The sequence below is a fragment of the Schistocerca cancellata genome, chromosome 7 (assembly GCF_023864275.1).
Source record: "Schistocerca cancellata isolate TAMUIC-IGC-003103 chromosome 7, iqSchCanc2.1, whole genome shotgun sequence".
In the NCBI taxonomy this organism is placed as follows: domain Eukaryota; kingdom Metazoa; phylum Arthropoda; class Insecta; order Orthoptera; family Acrididae; genus Schistocerca; species Schistocerca cancellata.
The window spans coordinates 433174858-433197650 of record NC_064632.1 but is presented as its reverse complement, the minus strand read 5'-3'; the positions used below and the strand labels follow the sequence as shown (position 1 = coordinate 433197650).

Here is a 22793-nt window from a genome sequence, read left to right as displayed (position 1 = left end):
TGGAAAATGAGTTTGTAGCTGAGTCAGTGACACAATCAAAGAACGTTGATGACATCAGAGTTGAACAGAAGGCCTTAGGGGAAAAAGTCAACTAAATACTGACAGTTTAAACCAAAACATTTTAAATGTAGAAAACAATGTAACTGTTTTAGATCAAAAAATTTCAGCAGTTCAGGAAATTTTCATTCACAAAAATCTGTATGCAAATAATGTTACTGTGTGGTCCAACATGCCTATCAAAAGTTTTCCGTCGGATAATTTGCATCCAGTGGATTTTCTGCACCATTAAAGAGATAGTTATGTGTGAGGCATGAATAATAATAAAAAGAAATTAAATTTGTTAAAAGATTTCTTGAAGGTGAAGCTCAATCATACATAAATTGAAATTAAGTCAGTGGGAAACACATATCAGAGTTTTGAGAATTTTTTAAAAATAAATTGTAGTCAGAAGCTGAACAGGGGAAATCAAAAGTGAATATTTGAATGGTCCTACTTATAGAAAAAGGGACAGTACTTTGAAAGAGTTTTGTAAGAACCAACTTTAAAAAAATTAGCACATCTTGTAAAACCATTTGACGAAATGACCTTGACTGATGCACGTAAAAGGAGATTACCTGAAAGATTGTAGTGGGATTTAGTACATGGACCTGACAATTGTCTTCAACAGTTTTTACAATATGTTGACAGGCTAGATAGGGCAGTAGAAAGAAGTATGTACCATAATAATTGGAATGATAGAAATCACAGTGGGAGGAATCACAGAAACAAAGATAATGGTAACTTTTACCAGAATCAAAGTGTCAATAGAGAGAGAAATTCTGAACATCAGCAGGATAGGAATAATGGGGACAACCACAGGTATTTTAATAGAAGAAATGATCATAGAAGTAAATACTCAGGAAATGGCAGTTTGCCTCAATGAAGGTCCACAGTTTTGGGGCGAGGAAACATAACAAGCACGGGACCCCCAAGTTAGACTTGCAATTAGACAACAATAACAGTATTAATGATATGGCACATCAATCTGAAATTGAACAGAAGGAATATCAGATGTCTCATTTATATTTTGATCAAAAGTTTTGGGATACTATATTTAATTATGATGTAGGTGCTAACCACAAACCAGAATGTGAGAGTAGTGGGAATTTTGATGTAATATGTACTAATGATTTCTTCTATTGGTCAGAAAACAGTGTTTTTGATGTATGTAAATTAGGCAATGAAAATATTGGATTGGAACTAGGTGGTATTTTTTATGTAGATGTGAATGAGAGCTGCGAAGTAACTGAGTTTGGTAAGTCTGACTTCTGGCTTACTGCAAATAAATGTAGGTGAGGTAAGTGACTGTGATGGAGATGAGACTTGTATTGTCAATGATGTTGTTGATGGAGAAATTTTGGAGGAATATGATGATGATGATGATGATGATGATTATAATGAGTAACAGATATTTGTGGAGTTTAAGGATAATGAAGATTCAGAGCTATGTGTAAATGATGTTGACAATACAGGTAAGAGAAGTGATGATGTAAGTGGGGGTCAAGGAATACCAGTCCAGTCGAAACAGTTTTTCATTAATGTCATGCAGAGTAATGATCCAAACAGTAAAGGTGAAGTACCTGTGAGCCTGGAGAATAAAGATGAAAACTTTTTGAAGTTTGTTTTGAGATCAGAATGATGAGAACTTAGATAAAGGTGCATTCTGGAATAAGGTAGCTGCAGTTAGTCAGAATTTGTATCCCAATTGGTGGAATGAATGAAGGAGGATCCAAGCAAGAAGTGTGATTTTGACAGTAATGTGTATTGTGTTCCTTCTGTAACAAGTGATGTTAGTTGTGCCGTGGGATCTGTTCATTGTGTTCAGTCTTTACCTGACAACATGAGTATTCGAAGTAATTTTATGATACCTGTAAAGTTGAAAAAACCTTGTGAAGACTGTGTGCATGGAGCATTTTATGAAATTGAAAGTGATCTTTTGCATGAAGTGCCTGACAACAGAGAGGATGATTCAGATTTTGGGTGTCCTTACATTAAAATTAAGATTGGTCAGTGGGAAGGCAACTGTTTGATTGATACTCGATTTGTGGTATATCTGAACAATTTAGAGACAAGATAAGGTGTAGTAAGAATATTGTGGAAATGTCCATTGTAGGTGTAAAGATAAAAGGAGCTACTAGTAAGGAAAGCAAATTGGTAAAATCTCAGGTGCTGTTAATTTTTAGTATAGAAGACAAGACCTTTGAACATGGGAGCATAGAAATCCCTAGTCTGGAAGAAAACACACACTATATTTACAGGTTCATACAACTATATAATTAAGTTTTGTAATAGATTTGTGCTTTAGAATTTCATAGATATATGCCATGTGAATAAATGAGTAGATCCTTTTACAATTTTGAAATGGGATAATGCCATTAAATATCTAGTAATTAATTTCTTATTTTAGAATGCTATTAGTGTTACATGCCAATGGCCTTACTGCAGGGGTAACACGGGTTCCCGTCAGATCACCGAAGTTAAGCACTGTCAGGCTGGGCTAGCACTTGGATGGGTGACCACCTGGTCTGCCGAGCGCTGTTGGCAAGCAGGGTACACTCAGCCCTTGTGAGACAAACTGAGGAGCTACTTGATTGAGTAACAGCAGCTCTGGTCTTGGAAACTGACATACTACCGAGAGAGCGGTGTGCTGACCACGTGCCCCTCCATATCCACATCCAGTGACGCTTGTGGGCTGAGGATGACATGGTGGCCAGTTGGTACCTTTGGGCCTTCATGGCCTGTGTGGGAGGAGTTTTTTTTATTAGTGTTACATATTATTATTATTCCTCTGTACTTTACAAAGAATAATTAAAATTAATTGTCGTGGACTGTTTTGGGTAAAGTCATAGGTGTTGGGGTAAATTGCATGAAGACTCGTTTTATTCATATGCACTGTAAATATTAGGAATAGTATCTTAAAAGTTTCATATGTGAACACTTTTTAATACGTTCTGACATGAACCCTGTTCACTTGTTTTTCTCATTATAGATAGGCAAAACATATGCTGTGAGATGTAAGGGAGGTATTGAACTTCCTTAGTACACAAAACTATGTTCCAGGATTCAATGTGAAAGCTAGGCAGGAAGTTACTTATCTTATGGAGCATGTGCTAAGAAATCTAGGGAGGAAACTCAAAGATGTGGGTAAATCCACTCCCACACTCCTGTATGGCTGCACCCTTGCTGGTCCAGTCGACTTACAAGAGATCATAGGTGCTGGGTAATGTACTCAAGCATATGTCAACTATATCATTCTTGTAATTGAAATTTGCTAATTGTTAGCCAAGAAATTATCCTTTATGAATAATTCACAGAACTATTTGTTTAGAAAAGTAGTCACTGCTATGGACAGTGTTATTCCACATAAATATATGTTTTTTCAAATAGGCAGATTAACTTCCCAAAACATTATGTAACTTTAAATAATGCTGTTAAAGATTGATGTTCTATGACTGATGATTTGTTATGTTCAACACAAAAATGTAAATACTTAGAGTTCAAGAGTACATTCTATGAACCATGTTGTAAATAAGTACCAGAATCTGATAAAATTAGGTACTATTATGGTAGTAGTCACACATTTCAATGTATTTTCTTATCTCAACACTCAGTAAGTATTTTTTTTATCAGTCAGAAATGAATCTTCTAGGCTTCTGTGTACATAGGTTAGTTTGTGTGAACAATTAGCAAACAGTGTGGAAGACATTTACAGTTGTGATCATAAATAGAGTATATACTGTATAACAAGATGTATACATTTCTGATTTCACACACTGATTTTGTTTCTCGAGCTACTCGATTATGTCACTATTCAAAGATATTACCTGTATCTATTCTGAGTTCTGCATTCGTGTATCTCATTGGAACTTGAATTGTGTGCAAACTCATGCTTAACTCTGTTTTGGGAAACCCTAGTCATTGTGACTGTGTGTGTGTGCTCAAGGAGAGTGTGCAGCTATTGATTGAAGCTAGATACTTCCTATAATTACTCTCTACATATGATTGAACTTATTGATATATGATTATGAACTTTATTCATTTTGTTGTGTCAAAACATTTCTGCTGGTGTGTACCCAGAGTGGTTTGGATTCCTAAGTCAGTCCCTACACCATAAGCATGAGCCGTAATATTTTTTCATTATTTTCTCCTTTCATGAATCAATATATCCTTACATACTCTGGTTTATGTGGCTGATTGATTTTGTGCTATACTCCGACTTGTGAATGAGTATATTCTTCTAGTCTGTACCCATCATTGTGAGTTTTTTGAGTCAGCTCACTCATCATACACTTAGGCTCTGAAATTTTTTCTTCTTTTTTGGCGACCTTGAAGGTGTGACTTTATAAATCTAAAGTTGCAATTTGTAATTCTAGTAATTTACATTGTCTCTGCATGTATCTCTATAGTTTGGTGTTGTAATGTTGTAGTTTTGACTTTGTATCATTTGTCTTGTGACAGAAAGTTCCACAGATCTGAAAATCTAAATGCCATGTCCTCACATATGTATAGATTATGACTTGTATAGCAGATACCTTTCCTGTATTTTCTGTAACATGTTATGTATCAGATGCTTCTATACATCTGCATTCTATCGTTTGGCATCATTTTGTACACTGTTTGGCAAACCTTATAGTAGGTCACAAAATATTGTAAACACATTGTTTCCATATTATGTGAAATGGGATATTGTTACAGACATTCTCCTCTGGAAACTTTTGAAATTATGAATTATTTGGCACACTTAAAATTTTTATCATTAATTATGCAATCTAGTACTGTTTATTATGTTTATTTCTGAATTCATTTATGAAATAATAATTGAAACTGATAAAAGTCAGCTGTCAAAGAAAAATTGTAAACCCTTTGAAATATTGTTATTAGTGCAGAGTGAAGAAGCTGTAAGCATTCCTCTGATGTGATTGGACATGATGATGTGTTTTTGTGCAAACAATGTAATTTTGGCTTTGTTAATGTGAAAATTCAAAAGACTGTGTAATATACTAAAATGTGAAAAAATAAATTAACAAAAATTCTGCAACAACAATCATCTAAATTATTTAGATCAATACAACCATGAGGACCTAAAATGTGAAAATTTCAGCTTCAAGAATCAGTCCCCTAGTCAAGAAGAACTGGAGCCAGTTCTACAAGAAAAGATAAGTAAACTAAAAAGTTTATTATAATCTTACTCCTGTCAAATCTTCAGAAAATACTTTGCTTATTATAGACAATAGCTGCAACTAGGAAGGAGGGGGTAGATTACACATTCCTGTGCGAATGATTTCTGAAGTGCAAAATTTAAAACTTCAGCTTTACTTTTGCTATCTTCTATTGCCACACCAGACTTGCTAACAAATGACTGGATAGAAGTCATTGACCTGCCTAACAATTTTACATAGGACCAGAATTTTCTCATGTTCACAGGAAGATATTTGCTATGTTATGACAGTGGAAGTTGTATCCTTTGCACATTGATCTTCTTACAAACACACGAGTTTCTACTAATTCGTGCATCCTTTTTTGAACCAAGAGTGCAACACTCTCTGCTTCATCAACATTTTCTGAATTTTGTTATTAAACCATTTTGGATCTTTTCCATCCTTAAAGCATCTAGTCAGCAAATACTTACCATGGAAAATTTATAATCACTAGCACCTAGAGGTGAAAATAAAATGTGAGTAGATTAATGGAGTGTTAGCTTTAAGTCAAGAGAAGTGTACTGATGAGGTATTACAAAGGTTCAATGTGACAGACCATAAGCTGTAAAAACTTCTATTTAAACTAAACTTAATTTTAATCTATATTTTATTGGTTCTGTTGTCTACAAAGGGAGTTTGTTCAAAAGACTTTGGACAAATCAGGTTATAAGTATACAGTTGAAAGTGATTTCTTCACATACCTATTTAAAATTATGTATAACACACATTATACATTTACATAAAGTAAATGAAAGGCAACCACTCTCCTACAGCTGACTGATGTGTGGTGCATAGAATCACACAACAGAAGACAGTAGTCACATTAGCTTTTGAGCTTTTTCACTTTCTCTTGTAGAAGTATCCACATTCACCCAAACACACTTAAACATACACACCCTATTTTTATTCTTTCACAAGCTCAACACTTTCTCTCCCTCCTGCTTCAGCTGGTCCTCCTCAACACAGTGTGCTACCTTCCTTCACATTCACCTCCTCTTTGCTGATGGTTCTGTCCACAACTCTGTCCGCATTAAACCCACCAAAACAGTACCTGCAATTTGTCAGCTGCCATCCCTTCCACATCACAATATACAACCTGGTCACCTAGAGACTGCTCCCTAGCCCAGTATGCTTCACAGGCAGGCATTACCCACAGATCTACTTCACAAACAGATTTCCCATGTCACATACCCAAAAAACCCCAAATCCTTCTAACTCCCCCAAGTACCAGCTACAAAGGAGTGCCCCCTTCATCACCAAAATTTTACCCCGGACTGGACAACTGCACCAAATCATTTGTCAGATCTTTGGTTATCTGTCATCATGCCCTGAAATGAGAAACATACTACCCAAAAGCCTTCCCACCCCTCCTAAAGTGATGTTCCATCACTGACCCAACCTCCACAAATTCCTAGTCCTTCCTTATGCCACTCCCAATCCCAACCCCTTGCCACAGAGTTCATATCTCTGTGGAAGACCCAAGTACAAGACTTTCACAATCCATCCACCCATCAATTACTATTCCAGTCCTGTCACAGGATTCTGCTACCCCATCAGATGCCAGGCCACCTGTGAAAGCAGCCATGTCATATACCAGCTCCACTCCAGTCGTCACTCATCTTTTTATACTGGTATGACCAATTTTCATCCAAAGCACTGGGTGAGTTCATTCGTTTGTTTGGAAGGGGAGGGTGACAGTGTTTGCCAACTTTCAGCTGCTCAACAATGACAAAATTGAGGAACACTCCCTACAATCTTTCTCGAACAATTTTACAGACACTATTTGGTAAAAAAAAATCATTTTTGAATTACTTATAGCTCTATATGTCAGATTCATGATGATGTGCCCATCATTTCATTCCGATATTTGCATGGAAGTAAGACACCTTTGTCCTCTCCAATCCTGACCCAAAATTCCTTGATGCCCGCACCCTCACCTTGGCCATCCAGAAATACTAACCCAATGCCCCAGTCTCCCTTCTTATTCTTCGCAAGGACTCGGTCTTCATTAAATCCCCAAATGCTTCCTTCCACTCTTATCTCCTCTCCCGCATCCCACGTATCCAATTTGGCCAATGTGCGACCCTCACCCCCTACCACACCCCGTCCTCTCCTCGTCAGCCTCAACCTCCCTGTCTGCCAACCTTCACCGCTGTGATCACGGAGCTTAGCCCCATGGTCACAGAGGCTGAGGTGTTGGTGGAACTCAACTCCCGGCCCAACATCAAAATCCGCTCGGCCCGTCGCATCTTTAATGATGCCGGGCCGACTTATCTAATGCGGATATTCACCGAATCCTCCTCCTCCATTGACTGCCTCCTCATCGAGGGAGCCCTCATATACAATCGCCGCCATAAGGTGGACCCCTCCCGTTCCCCAATCCAATCCTACTACTGCCAACGCTGCCTCAAGTACAATGACCATGTTACCTCTGCCTGCAAGAACCCCCCTACCTGTCCCCACTGCAAAGCTTCCCACTACCTCAAGAACTGCCCCAAACTCACCTCTCCCTCCTCTTGCAACACCTGTAACGAACCACATCCTACTTACTCCTTGAAGTGTAAAGTGAAACCTCCTCCAGTCACCCCTGAGCTCAACGTCCCTGTCCATCCTGTTGATGACCCCATCCACCCCAACAACTCTCTCTGCCCTGCGCCTACTGCAGAGGACATCATCCGTTTCATCACCATTGTGCTCCAAAACATCCACCCCTTCCAGCGCTCCCACACCCTTTCTGAAATCGCCCTCGCTGCCCGTTCCATCTCCCATCTTACCACCTATGCCACCTACTCCCACAACCAGGTCCACTTCACCTTCACCCCCCTCACCACCCTCATCTAACTCTCCCCTCCCATTGTACAACAACCCTACCACATCCTGTACCACAATATTCGCTCCCTGCCCACCCACAAACACCCCTTCCTCCACACCCTCCATCAGCACTGCGTGGATGCCTTTATCCTAAATGAAACCTTCCTTCAACCCCATATCTCCATCTCCACAGTTCCTAACACCCTTCACCGCACCAAGAACCCGTACCCTCTGGCGTGTGGCGGAGTTGCTATAGGCCACCTCAAGCACCTCCCTGTCCAGACCCAACCTCTCCTTAACAATCCTGCCGAGCATCTCACCATCAGCCTCTTCTTCCCCACCCTTACCGTCACCTGTGCCACCATTTATGGCTGCTCTTGCACCCCCATCCCGTACGATTTCCTGGCCCACATTGACCGCACCTACTCCACCTATGTGGTTGCTGCTGACCTCAATATCCACAGCCACGTTTCTGCCGACCTCCAGCGGTGGCATCGGTTTATCACCACTCTCCAGGGAGACCTGGTTCCCCTCCCCAGGCACACCCATCCCGAATCCAACACCACGCCCGATGTGGTCCTTGCCTCTCCCAACCTCCTTGGACACGTCACTGCAGATGTCCTTGACCTCATTGGTAGTGACCATGCTCCGGTTCTCCTCACTATCTCTAGTGGCCAGCATCCCCGCCACGCTCCTCGCCCCGACATCCCTCCTAAACTTGTCTATGATTATTACCATGCCAACTGGGATGCCTACCGGAACTCCATTCACACCCGGGTTGAAGGCCACGACCTTACCCTCCAATTTCCTGATGACATCTCTTGCAATGCTGCCTTCCTGCACCAGACCTTGTCTGACGCCGTCACCACCCATATCCCCACCGAAGGCATCCACCCTCACCACCCTGTCCTGCCTCCACAGGCACCTTCAGGAGTCCCACCGCCTCTACCACTCTTTTCTCCGCACTCGTGACCGGGACACACTTACCCGCCACCGGCAATTACGACGACACATCCGCAACCTGCTTACTGCGAAGAAACGTCGTGTCTGGTACCAGACATGTACACAACTCAACACCACGCTCCCAATAAACTCTAACAAGTATTGCTCTGCTTTCCACCGCCTTACTGGGAACCGCCCCACCCCCCAGTACCCTCTCCTCCTTGATGACCATCCCTTTCCTTACGACCTCAGTAAGGCCAACCATTTTGCCTCTCACCTCTCTGATGTTTTTTCCATCCCAGATGATCCCCACTTTGATTATTCCCTCTTCCCTGACATCATGGACCATACAAATACCTCTGTTCCTTCCCTTGCTCCTAGCGTCCAGTACTTGGGCCACACACCACCATCTGAACTTAACACTCCCATCACTACTCAGGACATCAGCATCACATTCCGCACTAAACGCAACACTGCTCCCGGCCACAACCACGTTACCTACTGCCACCTCAAACACTGCCCTCCCTCCTTCTTTTCAGTCCTTGCCACCCTCTACAATGTCATCCTTGCCACTGGCTTCTATGCCGACCTGTGTAAAATCTCCTGTATTCTGATGTTCTCCAAAGCCAACAAGCCTCCATCTGATGCCTCTTCCTATCATCCTATCAGTCTCACATCAGTGTTCAGCAAGCTCTTGGAATCCATCCTGATCTGGAGCATCCATCACCACCTCCACCAAAACCACCTCCTCCCCAACACCCAATGTGGCTTTCGACCTTCCTTCTCTGCCGATGACCAACTCCTCCACCTCACTCATCTCCTCTCCCTCCAGCTTAACTCTCGTTGCTCCGCCATTTTTGTCTCTCTTGACCTCGAAAAGGCCTACGACCGTGTCTGGCATCCCGGTGTCCTGTTTAAACTCCAAACCTATGCCCTTCCTGTCAACTACATCAATCTGAGGGCCTCCTTCCTTTCCCACTGCCCCTCCTATGTTACCATCCATAATGCCTTCTCCACAATCACCTTGACCTTTTTGCCGCATGGTGTAACCAGTGGCTCCTGAAAATCAATCCTTCCAAGACCCAGGCAATCATCGTAGGTCATACCACTCTCTCCTTCCGGCTCCTGGATTTCTCCCTTACCGGTTGCGCCCGTCCTGTCCACCTCACCCCCACCCTCACCTACCTTGGCCTCACCATTGACCATCACCTCTCCTGGATCCCTCATCTACGCTCCATCCAATTCAAAGCCCACAATCGCCTCTGACTCCTCAAACTCCTCTCTGGCCGGACATGGGGGTTGCACCCCTCTACCATCCTCCACATCTACAAATCCTTAATCCATCCCATCCTCTGTTATGCCAGTCCTGCCTGGATATCTGCCCCCTTCCCATATTCTACAAGTCCCTCCAGATCCTTGAGCGTCATGCACTCCGCCTCGCCTTCTGTATACGCCTCCCGTACCCCACACAGATCCTCTATGACCTCATTCCTTTCCCCCATCTGCTCCTATTCCTCGAACATATCTGCATACTCTACACCTCCCGCTGCCTTGATCCCCCTCAGCCCCTGGTTGTTCCTCTCCTCTTCCGTCCCCGCCCCCTGCCACGCGTTGTGTTCCCCCTACCCTCCATCTCTACACCCTTCATCTCCTTTCCCAAGGTGGCTTCCATCAACTCCCCCTCCCAGATAATGCCCTCTCTCCCTCCATTCCTCCTATCAACTCTGATCCTCACCCCCCTTCCTTTCCTCCGTCCTTTCCCTGGGCTCCCACTTCCGCCCCTACCATACTGTTTTCTCCTCGCCAAACCTCTCCCTACCTCCCTTCTCCCCCCCCCCCCCCAAGTCCTTTTGTATTCCCCTCCTCTGCCTTCTCCACTCCCTGCCTCATCTGCCCAGCACCCCCCACCCCTCTTGTGGGTCCTCATCCCCCATTGGCTCCTTTCCTCCCTCCCCCCGCCCCTTCGCTTTTCCTTTCCTTCCCCCCTTTTTTATTTTCCCATCATCTGTCCAGTTTCCCCCCACCTGCTCTTGGCTGTGGTATGTCACATTTGCCGACTTTTTAGTGCAGTGTTGCAGTGAATGTTCAGTGTTGTTTCGTCTTTCTAGTGTTGTGAATAGAAACCATGCTGTCGCTGGGTCTTTTGCGAACAGAAACCAGACTGTCACTGTGTTTTTTAATTGTCTGTCTATTATTTTACCTGTCTGCTTCATATGTATTTTATTCACATCATCATCCCTTTGTTCTGTGCTTTAAGTTCCTCGATTTCTTTTTCGCCACGTTCCTATTTAAGTCTCTGATTTTATCGCCTGTTTTTATTATTTATTCTCTTCATCTTTTTAACAAAGTTTGTAGGCTGAAGAGTGGCATACTACGCTGCTGCCAGCCTGTCCCCTTTGGGGGGGGGGGGGGGGGGGGGGATCAAAATTCAATAAAGAAAAAAACTCCTATATTAGATGCCTCCTGAGTTGTGATGTCTCTTACGCTGAAGCAGAAGATCATTGAAGAGCTCCCAAAACCAGCTGCTCTTCACCAACAACTGCTGTTTGAGCAGGTGAATGCTAGATGACCTCAGATGGTGGCATATCAACATCGCCTCCAGGATGTCCATGAATCTGCTTTTTTTGAGCCTTGTGCAACAATTTGATACCCGACGTCATAGAGGAGAGGGAGGTTGGGAGCCAAGTTGTTGCATAAGGCTGAGAAAGCCAGATTGATGGACCTCCTGAAGGAAATATACTACCATTCGAGGTCAACTGGCATTCACCTGCTCAATGAGCAGGTGTTGGTTAAGAGCAGCTGGTTTTGGGAGCTCTTCAATTAGCTCCTGCTTGGGAGCAAGAGATGTCATGACCCAGGAGGGATGTAATATGGGAATTTCAGTCTGCTTTTAAAAAGATAACACTTGGCTTGGTGGTATGTGAGAACATAACTTATTATTATTATTATTAGTGGATCGTTTTGTCTTCCAGTTTGTTGGAGCTATCCAATTGTATATCTAGTTTACTCCCAAAGAAATAAATCACTATTCAGTTTTTCTCCTTAAATGTTAGCTATAACACCAGATTGTTTTACTGTCTTCCTGCAAACAACAGAATACAGTTGGAGCTACATTGTATGTTTATGTACAAAATTTTACATCAGTAGAGGGTTTGTATGTTTTTTTCAAATGTACCTGGTTAAATCATCCTTATCATGTTGATTTTTATTTGTTTACTATGATATTGAAGCTCTGTCAGTGAACAATTACTGCAATCAGCAACACTGTCATTCAATTTAGTTCCTACTGTGAACTTTGCACCTAGATGCATAAATGCCCTGAGACTTCTATTGATAATATCTTAGTACACAAATCTAGGAAACAATTACTGCAATCTAGGAAACAATTACTGCAATCAGCAACACTTACATTCAATTTAGTTTCTACTGTGAACTTTGCACCTAGGATGTGTAAATGCCCTGAGACTACTATTGATAATATCTTAGTACACAAACCTAGGAAAAAAAAAAGTAATATCACAAAACCAATAATAAATGGGGTATCTGATCATGACGTGCAGCATCTTGTGATAAATGTTGAAACTTGTCAGGATAAAAAATCTGTTAAATCTGAGTACAGGAGTGTAATAAATCTGTTAAAAACTGAAAATTTTAGGAGATTGCTCAAAGACATGAACTGAATAGATGTTTACAATACTTCTGACTCAAATGGAAAATACAAAGCATTCATTAACAAAGTTACTTCCACTTTTGAAAATTGTTTTCCCCTAAAGGTAATTCAAATCAAAGAGAAGTAAAAAAAATAAACCATGGATTACACAAGGAATGAAGATATCATGTGGGAGGAAAAGGAGACTGTATCTACTATTTAGGAACAGGTCTGATGTTAGCATTGTCATGCATTACTAAGAATACTGCAAAATATTGAAGCAAGTAATCCAGAGCTCAAAGCAGCTTGATTACAAGAAAAAGATAATTATATCAGACACCAAAATAAAAACTGTATGGGATACAGTGAAGACAGAGACAGGTGGGGCCAAAAAAGAAGAGGAACAGATAGCTCTAAAAATAAATGAGACATTGGTAACAAGCACATGTAGTGTGCAAATCTCTTAAACAAGTACTTTGTTTCTGTTACTGACAGACAAGGGTTAGCAGGTTCAGTGAACAGTGCAATGAACTATCTGACACTTTTCTTTAAAAATAACTTCAGTAAAATGGACATCACACTCACATCTCCCAAAGAAGTAGCATCCATCATAAAATCCTTAAAATCTAAGTATTCTATTGGGTATAATAACATGTTAATGAAGTTAATCAAAGAACACTCCTGCGAGTTGAGTTCTATCTTAAATTATTTGCTTAATCAATCCCTTATCAGTGCAATGTTTGCAGACTGGCTAAAACATGCTTAATTTAAGCCTCTTTACAAGAAGGGTGATAAAGAGACACCATAAAACTACTGACTGGCTTCACTTTTCCTGGCTTTTTCAAAAATATTTGAAAAGGTTGTGTTCAAGTGTCTCCTTAAGCATTTGACTGCAAATAATATATTGCCCAAGTCATAGTTTGGATTTCTTAAGGATTCTGATATAGAGAAAGCTATTTACACTTATAGTGGGAATGTATTTAATTCATCAGATAATAAATCAGAGGCTTTTGGCATTTTCTGTGACCTGTCAAAGCCTTTGACTGTGTGAATCATAGCATTTTCTTAAGCAAATTAGAAAATCATGGTGTCCCCGACAATGCTACAAAATGGTTTGAGTCTTATCTAACAGGAAACGAATTGTGTCATTGTGAAATGCCATTGTAGTAGGCACTCAGTCTTCATATGATTGGGAATTAATTACATATGATGTTCCACAGGGTTCCATCTTGGGTCCATTGCTTTTTCTTGTGTACATAAAAGACTTCTCATCTATTACATTGCTATATGCTAAGTTTGTTTTGATTGCAGATGATACAAACATTGCAATAAGTAGCAAGTCAAGTACAGATTTAGAAATGGCTGCTAATCAAATTTTCACTGACATTAATAAATGGTTTAAAGCTAATTCACTGTCAGTAAGCTTTCAAAAGATGCACTACATGCAGTTCAGAATCTGTAAGAGATTTCCTTCCAGCATGTGTATAACAGACGAAGAAATACACGTCAAAAAGGTAGACGGTGTTAAATTTCTGTGATTATAAAATGATAATAAATTCAGTTGGGAAGGGCATACCACAGAACTGCTGAAGCACCTAAACAAGTCTGTATTTGAGGTGAAAATGATGTCAGATGTAGGAGATATAAACACAAAAAAATTTGCATACTTTGCTTGCTTTCATTCTTTTCTGTCATATGGAATCATATTCTGGGGTAGCTCATCAAATCAAGCAAAAGTTTTTAGCATGTGAAGGGATTTAAAAGGAATCATTTGTGGTGTAAATTCAAGAACATCATGTAGAAACCTGTTCAAGGAATTTTATATTCTGACCACTACTTCTCAGTATATTTATTCTTTAATGAAATTTGTTGCAAGTAATATATCTCCACTTTCAACCAATAGCTCAATACATAGTATCAATATTAGGAATAACGACAATCTACATAAAGATCTATATCACTTACCTTGGTCCAAAAAGGGATACAATATTCAATAAATTTCCAGCTACAATTAAAAACTTGGTTACAGATAAAGCATGGTTTAAACAGAGTTTGAAAGACTTTTTGATAGGCAACTCCTACTCTCTAGATGAATATCTTGACAGGGACTGTTAGACAAGCTTAAGTAAAAATCTCTGTTAAATTACACTTTTGGCAGCACTTGGTCACAACAGTTTGTTTGTGATAAATTTATTAAAAGAGCATATCAGTGTTTCATTCTGACAGTGTATTAATTCTTTAAATATTAGCAGTTCCAGTTTACTGTAGTGTATTAGCCTATTTAGACTGCTCATGACAAATAATCAGGGTAGTAAGTATTTTATTCAAATGTTTTATATTTTTTACATTGTACGGTCTCACATGTTCCACACCTACAAGAAACATCTCGTTTTTTGATCTATGGAATGAAAACTGAACCTAATGTAATCTAAAGATATTCATAAAATGTTTTCTAAGAACTCTTATACATTTTGATTCCAAAGTCTCTTGACATTTCCTTGAAATCACTAACCAATGTTTGTTTTATTTTTTGCAGATACTCATTAAGAATGCTCACAATTGTAGAAAGAACAGCCATTTTTTTTGGCACAAATAAGAGGAATGACCTACCAAGAGTTCGAATAGGATTTTCTTTATAAAGTGAAGTCCGTCCAGGCAAGGTATCACAGATTTAGTGCATAAGTTCAAAAGAATAGGAAGTGTTGCTGATGTAGTACATTCTGGGAGGCCAGTAACATCACCAGACAGCATAGCTGTCATGCAGAATGCTATCAATCACAGTCCAGCCACCTCAACACGACAGCTCAGTAGGGAGCTAAGTGTACCCCAAATGACTGTGTGAAGGACACTGAGAAATGTGTTGAGTAACGGTGCATACCACATCCAGACTATGCACCATCTGAACCCTGAAGGTATTGCTGCTCGTGCTTCCACATGTGCAGACCTGCTACAGGCAACTGAGGACAAAAATCTGATGGAAAACATTCTGTTTAGTGATGAATCCACATTTCTCATGTGTGACAAGGTGAATAGGCACAGATTTCTTATAACTAACCTAAAGTGACTATTTGGATGGGAGTGACCAAAACAAAGGTATATGGATCTTTCATGTTTGCTGAAAAGGCAAGTACAGGAACAATTTACACAGGCATGCTTCAACAGTATCTGGAACCATAATTGAAACAGGATGGGATAAAAGATTCTGTTGTTTTCCAGCAAGATGGCACCCCTCTGCACTTTGCAATCTCATTCAGGATTGTTTGCAGGAAATATTTTCTGGTAGATGGGTTGACCATGCATCACCTAGACTGTGGGCTACCCGCTTTCCTGAGCTGATGCCATTGAACTTTTTTGTTTGGGGTTTTATAAAGTCAAAAGTATACCAGGTAAAGAACAATAGCCTAGACCAGTTGATACAGGGAATAACCAATGCAGCTGGAACAGATCTGCAGGATCACCTCATTCAAATAACCTGTATATGATGATCTGTTAGTGCTGCCATACAGAGGACAACTGACAAGATCTAAATCTAGTGTGCTGCAGTAATCTTCAGTGAGAACCTGAAACACCAGGTCGCACTTTCTCCGGCAGATGGAGCAATGTTGCAAGTTGGGTGCAAGCAGTGTGGCTTAATGGTTAGCATTGCTGGATGGCATGCTGTGGGTCAACAGTTCAGAACCGACCACCAGCAGTTATTTATTATTTCTGTAAGGTTCTTGAAATATTGTATGTCTGTGTATTATGAAATATTCAATCTGTACTACTACATAAAGACAAGTCATTGCTAAAAGTTGTTACCAAAAATATTTAAAAGTTCTTGTGCAATTACAATCACATTTTTTTCAAGATACTTTTGGACAGACAAATGCTACATATTTTATGAACATGCATGATGTATATATATACAAATGAAATGTATGTTACTATATAAAGGCAAGTTGTTGTTTAATGTTGTTTCCAAAATCTTGAAAAGTCCTTGACCAATTTATTTCAAATTCTTATCCTACACTCCAGCACATGTTTGGGCAGAGATAAGCTATAAATATTTTTTGTTATGTATGGTATATAAATACACAGGATGTTACAAAATGATACCAACAAACTTTGAGGGGTTGTAGAGGGTGTACTGAGGAACAAACTGAAGACAGAAACCAACATCGGGAACATCATCCAATGATTCTACAGGGCATCAAAGTTATAGGTGTCAGCACCTGCCACTAGGCCACCTCTTTGGCATGGTTTCAGACATGGATTTCCATCTGCAGATTATTTTTCTCCTGTATACAGAAAAGTGCCATATATTTCAAATGGTTCCAGGAGAAAAATTAAACTGTGGATGCAAAACTATGTCCAAAACCAACATTCACTGAGGCAACAGAGCATCGCAGTCATAAGAGACAATGCCTATCTATCGTGCAGACAGCTCCCTCTTCTCTATTGCTAATCATGCAGGTAGTCACAATCATGGGATAGTAAACAACATCGAGAGACATTCTGCTTACAGGCTGTCAGCATACAAAGTCATGTGTGCTGCCAAAGAGATGGCCTGGTGGCAGCTGCCGGCACTATAACTTTGACAGTCTGTAGTGTTGTAGGATGACATTACTGGACACAGGTCGCTGTCCTCAATTTGTTCCTCATGGCATCCTATACAACCCACTGAAGTTTGTTGGTATTGTCGCAACCAACGGTTGCCTCGTCAGGAAAGAGGGAAGGAGAAGGAAAGACAAAAAGATATGGGTTTTAAGGGAGAGGGTAAGGAGTCATTCCAATCCCGGGAGCGGAAAGACTTACCTTAGGGGGAAAAAAGGACAGGTATACACTTGCACACACACACATATCCATCCACACATACACAGACACAAGCAGACACAGACATATATATATATATATATATTTAAAAAGAAAGATGATGAGACTTACCAAACAAAAGCGCTGGCAGGTCGATAGACACACAAACAAACACAAACATACACACAAAAATCTAGCTTTCGCAACCAACGGTTGCCTCGTCAGGAAAGAGGGAAGGAGAAGGAAAGACAAAAGGATATGGGTTTTAAGGGAGAGGGTAAGGAGTCATTCCAATCCCAGGAGCGGAAAGACTTACCTTAGGGGGAAAAAAGGACAGGTATACACTCGCACACACACACATATCCATCCGCATATACACAGACACAAGCAGACATTTGTAAAGGCAAAGAGTTTGGGCAGAGATGTCAGTCGGGACGGAAGTACAGAGGCAAAGATGATGTTGAAAGACAGGTGAGGAATGAGCGGCGGCAGATTGAAATTAGAAATTAGCGGAGATTGAGGCCTGGCGGATAGCGAGAAGAGAGGATATGCTGAAGGGCAAGTTCCCATCTCCGGAGTTCAGACAGGTTGGTGTTAGTGGGAAGTATCCAGATAACCCGGACGGTGTAACACTGTGCCAAGATGTGCTGGCCGTGCACCAAGGCATGTTTAGCCACAGGGTGATCCTCATTACCAACAAACACTGTCTGCCTGTGTCCATTCATGCGAATGGACAGTTTGTTGCTGGTCATTCCCACATAGAACGCTTCACAGTGTAGGCAGGTCAGTTGGTAAATCACGTGGGTGCTTTCACACGTGGCTCTGCCTTTGATCGTGTACACCTTCCGGGTTACAGGAAGGATGTATATACATGTATATGTGTGGATGGATATGTGTGTGTGTGCGAGTGTATACCCGTCCTTTTATCCCCCTAAGGTAAGTCTTTCCGCTCCCGGGATTGGAATGACTCCTTACCCTCTCCCTTAAAACCCATATCCTTTTGTCTTTCCCTCTCCTTCCCTCTTTCCTGATGAGGCAACAGTTTGTTGCGAAAGCTTGAATTTTGTGTGTTTGTTTGTGTTCGTTTGTGTGTCTGTCGACCTGCCAGCACTTTCATTTGGTAAGTCACATCATCTTTGTTTTTAGGTACATACATACACACACACACACACACATATATATATATATATATATATATATATATATATATATATATATATATATAAAAATAGAAGGAAACATTCCACGAAGGAAAAATATGCCTAAAAACAAAGATGATGTGACTTACCAAATGAAAGTGCTGGCAGGTCTACAGACAGACAAACGAACACAAACATACACACAAAATTCAAGCTTTTGCAACAAACTGTTGCCTCATCAGGAAAGAGGGAAGGAGAGGGAAAGACGAAAGGATGTGGGTTTTAAGGGAGAGGGAAAGGAGTCATTCCAGTCCCGGGAGTGGAAAGACTTACCTTAGGGGGAAAAAGGGACGAGTATACACTCGCACACACACACATATCCATCCACACATATACAGACTGTGTCTGTGTCACTTTCATTTGGTAAGTCACATCATCTTTGTTTTTAGGTATATATATATATATATATATATATATATATATATATATATATATATATATATATATATATATATATTAGTTTTAAACAAAAACAGTCAGCTTTATCAGAAAAAAGTAGTTTTATTTGTGGCTCATAATGACTACAATGCTATTATGGAATATTTGCACATAATAGCTATGCAAAATACAACCATTAAAGCCAATTTCCTCACAGATTCAGCAACAAGAGAGGTCTCTTTAGTATCTCATATGCTAATAATAGCAAACTTTGTACCCATTCATGTTAAGCGACTTGTATTCCCCATGAAGGTTTTTTTAGCAGCAATAGTAAACAAGGCTCAAGGTCAGAGGAGGGAGGTGGGGGGGAGGTGAGGGAGAGAGAGTGGGGAAGAAATGAGAGGGGGACAGTTTGAAATGGGCAGAAAGTAATGGGAGGAGGAGATTAGGACATGAATTCAGTTCCCATACATATCTAGCAATAGCACAGCACTGCGAGGTTTATTAGTGTGTGTATAAATACCAGCATTCTGGAATATTGGAAGTATGTATAATTAGCTTGAAGTATGTGTAAACAATAATAAAAATAATAATAACTTGTAGACTGATGACCACAGCAGTTAAGTCCCTTAGTGCTCAGAACTATTTGAGCCAATAACATGTAAAGATCTAATAGACCTCTGTCCAGGAGGTTAGTTCTGTTCCGGGTATACATTGGTGTTAATAATAAACGTATTTTCAGTACTATGTGTTGTATTTATAGATAATAGTGTTTTCCTGTTTGGCCTTGAGTGTGGTTACAAAGTGACAATACAATTACTTTGCTTCAGAAAATGAGAAGGAGACTGATCCTGGCAGCCTGCCAGAAAATTAGGTGATAGAAGTAAAGTTTCACTGAGAAACTACAGGCAAAGACAAAAAAGAAGAAGAAGAAATGTCAGTAATGTGAACATATTATTCACATAAAATGGATAAACATAGTAATTCAGACACAGATTCTACAGAATTTGTAAAAAATAGATTTCATCTCCTGATGTTATTTTGTTGTACAGAGAAGTGATGTACACATTAGCTCCCATTGAAAAACCGAAAAACCTTCTCTTTTAATTGTGTGGACTTCTAGTTTTGCTATGTTGAGCTTTACATTAGGATTTATGCTGTGGTAAGAGTGTTTAATGATTATTTATGGAATTTGCTTATTTAAGGTCAGGATTTGTGTCATACTAAAATTACTTATTTGTTATTAAATGCTTTTGTATGTTTCAAGTTAGGATTTGTACTGTACCATGCACACTGATGCTTGATGGTTTTTTTACTGAGTTTCTCATAATTTATTACTATGTTGTGCTAAGTTTATGTAATGCTTATGTCTATTTTGTGGCAGGGTTAATATCATGCTAGGAGAATTTAATGGTTTTGTTATTCTCATGCTATATGCTGAAAGATTTGAATAATTATGCTGATTAATTTACTATATGTAAAGTCTTAACTCTTGCCACTCTATTGCATGCATACTCTGGCATACTATTCCATTCATAAACACTGACTCATGACTTTCTTTATTCATTTATGTTAACTGCTCATCATTATGTTATTTCTGAATGTTAATCCACTGTGCAAAAGTTCTGTTTGTAGGCTATGCAAACATTATCATATTACCAATTTATATGTAATTTCTTACAAAAACAGGCATACTATAAGAAAAAACCCAATTTTTTAATGCCATAGTGTTTACAAAGAAACTAAAGAACTAATTATAAATTTAATTTAGACCTGATAACTCTAGACTGTTAAAAACTGTACCATAAATTTGAATCTAAAATGTTTCACTTTTTGTTTGAGTCCAAGCTAGTCCTGATGTCAGTGTTGGAGTTTTGATTAAATTCAGCTCAAGTTACTTTCATTAAATTTTGATCAAAATTAAAATCAATGTGTCAGTTATTTTCACAAATTTCAAGCCCAGAATGTTAGACTGCAGTGAAGGGATTGTAACACTCATTTTCGACATTATAATAAACATGCAAGATGAGTATAATTCTTCATTTTAGTAACATACCACTATCACTTTTATCAAATTTGTGACATACCCTGCTCTTACGATTTACGGAAGGAATGTACAAAATAATGAAGTATGACTTTTACTGTGGTACAGGTAGTTGCCCATCACACTTAAGAGCTATGTTTTTAGTTTTAAATCAAGTCTTAATGTTGGAATACATGTTGGCAAGGAAAATAAAATATTTACAGTCCATGACTGGAATCTGATATAGATGTAGTATGGTGTGAAAACGTTGCAATGAAAGGCTGGAAATATAATCATTCGCTATACATGAAATTCAATTAGTTGTTTAGTGTCGTTGATGTAGGCAAATTGGACAGATGCCAGCATACCAAACATGTAATACATCTGAATTACGAAGGGAAAAACTTTGTGTGTAAAAATGATAAATGAAATCATTGTGAACAGAGAGAGAGAGCACAGCAAAATTCCATGTCCCAGTATGGGACCAGTCTCTGCAGCAGAAGAAATAGCATCATCAAAAGCAGCAGAATCATCAGTGGCAGGACCAACAGTTGAAACATCAACACATGCAGCAGAGACTGTTGCCCATCCTATATGCAACAGAAAGCAAAATCAGTATTTTTTTTATGGTGAGCAACATGAGAGGAAAGGATTCCAAGTTGTGTGAAACATCTCTCTCGTGGGTTCAATATGAGTCTTCCACACCTCAAGCAATACTATCAACTAGTGTACTGGAAAAAGCCACTCCTAGCGAACATCATGCAAATTCAGGGGTAAGCAAAAATCAAACTTTGTCTTTATTACACCAAAATATATGTAATCTCAAGAATAAAGCAGACCAATTGCCAATAAATTTAAAAGATGAGTGTGAAATTTAGCCTGATATACTTTGTTTCTCAGAACATCATGTTATGAGTGGAATCCACATCTACAAATTGAGAACTTTAGTTTAGCTGCACCTTACTGTAGATCTATTATGAAAAAAGATTGAGTTGCAATATTTGTAAAAAAACAATGTAGTGTATAAATCTCCAAATTTAAGCAAATACTGTGATGGACAGCATTTTAAGGTGTGTGGCATTGAGATAACAGCAGACAGTGCAACAGTTATTGCACTTGCTATTTACAGGACACCTGCTGGAAATCTGAATGTAGTTCTGAGACAAATAGAATCACTTCTGTCCCACCTATGTGGGAAAACTAAATCAGCCATTGTTATGGGTGACTTCAGTGTGGACTTTCTATCAGAAAATAGGAACAAAACTGACTTTGAAGACCTGATGTACTGTTACAACTTAGTACCAGTGGTAAACACTCTAGTTAGAGTAACAGCTGGTTTTAGTACTTTAATAGATAATTTATTTGTAGATAAGGGTATTTACAATAATTTGACTGTGAAAAATCTTATAAATGGCCTCTCTGATCATGATGGGCAAATCCTCAATCTAAACCAATAAATGTTGGAAAAACTTTAGGATTATAAATGTACACACCACTGAAAGCTTTAATCAGGAATTGCAGCTAGTGGAATGGTCTCCTGTGTATGCTGCAATTGATGTTAACTAAAAATTTAATATACTTATCAATGAAGTTACAAGACTTTTGAAGAAATGTTTCCCAAAAAAGTCAGTGAGAGGAAACCTGTTAAAATCTGGAAATAAGCCTTTGGATTAATAAAGGCAAAAAATTTCTTGTAAAACAAGAAGAGAACTATATGCAGCAGCCAAGAGATCAAATGATACCAGTAGGAGAATACACTATAA

At 39.5% G+C, this 22793-nt stretch overlaps 1 pseudogene; it reads left to right on the top strand.

The window, feature by feature from the left end:
- Positions 1 to 2465: 2465 nt before the first annotated feature.
- Positions 2466 to 2583, top strand: LOC126093026 (5S ribosomal RNA; annotated as a pseudogene).
- The last annotated feature ends 20210 nt before the right edge of the window (positions 2584 to 22793 follow it).